Consider the following 3,493-nt stretch of genomic DNA (forward strand, 5'->3'; position numbering starts at 1 on the left):
TATTCTATTCTATTCTATTCTATTCTATTCTATTCTATTCTATTTAAATTTTAGCTCGATATTTGTAAAACTGTCCAAGTCAGATCTACATTTGTGTCTTCTAACATTTAGACTCCTGTAACTAATCAGATTTAGTAGTTGTACTGACAGCTCTGTAAAAGGACTTGCGACCTCTTCCAGAGTGTACCCCACCTCTCGCAATGACTGCTGGAGGTAGGTACCATCGGCCCTGTGACTCAGAAAGGGAAATAAGTGCAAACAAAAAGACGGAGGGATGGGGGCGAAGGATGGATTTGACTGATTGTTCTGAATTATATGCAACMAGAGGTGAGTGCAGCATCCCAAAATGTAGAACTGTTTTTAACAAAACCTCTTTCTCCTTTGTCGCCACAAATCATTGGAATAGCTTGCCAAAGAACGTTATAACATGCTCCACTTATAAAATGTTTGCACATCTGGCAAMAATATGGCTGTTAAATAAGCAGATTTGTACTCATTAYTGTTGAAGGCAAAGAGAATGTCTTATGAGTTTGTTTTTGTTTGTAGTTTCGTTTTAATGAGATTTGGGTAACTGACTTTTTTAAATACGTATGTAATCATTTACTGAATTGGCTTTTTTTTAGTTTGTGAAATTATGTTTGATTACATCAACCTGTCCAGGGGCTGCAGGTGGAAATTAGCGTTCTTTGCTGTAACCTGGTACCACACATCTCTCCTTGTAAAAGGGTAATGAAATGTACATTGTCTCTATATAAACAAACAAGCAAACAAACAAACAAACAAACAAACAAACAAACAAACAAACCTGCACATTCAGCAACACAAAAATGAATCATTTTTTTCTACACACAGCTGTGACCTTTGACCTTCCACATCTTTGACTTTTCTTGAACGTTTTTATTCCATGAGAACCACTGATGTCRAGTTATTTGTTCTAAACCCATACTGACTATTAAAATATTCTGTTTTTCTATAAATTGATCTGACCTGATTCCAAATAATTTCTCCACTGAGGGCAGCATGATGGCTTAGCYAGCACTGATGCCTCACAGTAAGAAGCTCCTGGGTTCAAGCCCTGGGTTTGTTGATTCTGGGATCTTTCTGGGATCTCAGTTTTTGCCTAGTTGAATAAAAATAAATACATAAATAATTTGAACTCTAGGTTGTTTAGCATCAGAGTCCATCTCAGTTCCAGTCCATCTGAGTCCATCTACAATCATCTAACTTAATTAGAAACGTTGCAAATTTATATGAATGACGGTTTGTAATTTTACAGAGGGTTATTTCTTGGTTGAGAAAATTCTGCCTCTAAACAATTTCAGATGTGAAAAGTTCACCTGATATAGTGAAACAATCCAGTTTAATTTTCAGAAAGTATCTTTTGAAACTTCCAACACACGAAAAAGAATCTTAATGAGAGTGAAACAAATACTTCCTGTGGTTAAATTAAAAAATGCAGAAATGTGGTTTGGTTTAAATTGGTAAAAATTCACGTGTTTAAAATGAAATTTTTGGTTACTTTGGGTTTTAAAATATAGTTTCAGATACTTAACACTTAAAACTGCATCAATTATGTGTTTTCCAGGACCAATTTTATGCAAATGTCTACAGCCCTGTTGAGCACTTTTACTTAAGCCCAGCAGGTTAAGCAGCTTACATCTCAAAGAACGAAGGCTGAGACGGTAATCCTCAACACTTGAAAGCAAAAGAAACGTTTATTTCTCTAATACGCTTTGCATCATATGTAAACCTATTAAAGTATTTTTTGAGTTATGTGTGTTCTTTACATGAGAATCTGGATTAAAACTGGTTAAATGTTTGTAGTGTATCAAATGTAACTTTAAAAATGCTTTTGTTTTTCTCTTTAGGAAGATTTTAGTTGCAACAGTCAATGGAGTGAAACTGGATTAGAAATAAAACCAAGAGTTAAGCCAGTTGGTGATCATTTATAAAAAAAAATGAGAGGGTTTGTTTATATCTTCAGATGGCTGCAGGAATGACTAATTTGTTGACAAACTATATTATATCTACTCACAAAACTGAGACAATTAAACTGAACAGATCCTGGGTCAAAGTCAAGGATGTTAAATGACTTTAATCTGTGCTGCAGGAATGTTTTTTTAAAAAAAGCTTGATTTAGTGTGATGACCTTTTTAGCTATAAATTTGTATGGCTGAGATCTTTTAAAGTGGGTTTCATGGAAAAAATAGGAACAATATCTTATCTGTTGTAGGTAGCTTTTTAAACAACTGTGGTTTGGAGAAAAGGTTTAATTACGATCAGACAGAGTTTCATCAGTCTCAATCTCAGTTTTGCATTACTCAGTTATTTCTGCAGAAATATTAAAATACTAGCGGAAGTGCCTCAGGCAGAACCAGAAGTGCTACAGCTAACTCCTGCTTATTAGCACAAAAACAGAGTTCCATGTAAATAAACAGATGACAGAGAAAATGTTTTTGAAATTGTATTCAGACAAATTGTTGATATTTTGTTGAGATGATGCTATTTTGAAATGGAAGCAACCTACTTTGATCTAATTCAGACTAGCCATTAGCTCATTAACATGGTCAAATGCATCTTTATATTTATTGATGTAAGATGTTATTTGTTCAACTAAATCCCACTTAAAAATGTTATTGTTGTAATTATTATATTATATTTGGACTTAAAATTAAGATGCCAACTTATCTGATTGTGTTACTGCTGAATGTCATCATTAATACAATTCACCCTGACCAGAAATTGTAGTGTTTTGTTTTTTATTTTTCTGTGTGTGAGTGAATTGAAAACATCTGCTGCTCTGTTTCTCACTGGATGTTTCTGATAGAAAATCCTTTAAGTTAATTTTCACTCAGACTGTTGAGCGTCCTCAAACTGATCTACATGTTAGCTTCAACATCAGTATGTGTTATTATAATATTGTGTTGAATCATGGAGCTCTAAGATTTATAACAGGTTTAAAAGGTTTTACACATCATTGCWCATTATACAGTCGGGTTGGTTGGACAGCYTTGGACACTCGTAGACTTCTTCATTGGTATGTTTTTATTTATAAGGCCATACTAAGACTTCTTCCATATTTGTTGRYCTACATAAATAGAAAGTCTACTGGAGGATACTCTCTTCGATGAGAGAATTTATTTTTGCTTTTGGTRCCTAAAGTCYGAAMTGAACTTGGAAAGAAATCTTATCAGTTTTCTGCTTGTTCTTCTTGGAATCAGTTGCAGAGATACTTGAACCTAAAGGGGCTGTTGTCACTGAATGTTTTTAAGGCTGTTCTTATTGCTTTTGGGAATTAATAATCTGTTTGTAAATGTTTTAACTGAGGAATACTTTATTAATCTATATGATGGTGCTGTTTCTATTTTTGCTGTGAATATTTTGTGACCTCTGTGTACTGCTGCCACTCTTGGCCGGGATTCCCATGCAAAAGAGATTTTTAATCTCAATGGGATTTTCCTGGTGAAATAAAGGTTTGATAATAATAATAATA

Source organism: Austrofundulus limnaeus, unplaced genomic scaffold (assembly GCF_001266775.1).
Source record: "Austrofundulus limnaeus strain Quisiro unplaced genomic scaffold, Austrofundulus_limnaeus-1.0 Scaffold76, whole genome shotgun sequence".
In the NCBI taxonomy this organism is placed as follows: Eukaryota; Metazoa; Chordata; class Actinopteri; order Cyprinodontiformes; family Rivulidae; genus Austrofundulus; species Austrofundulus limnaeus.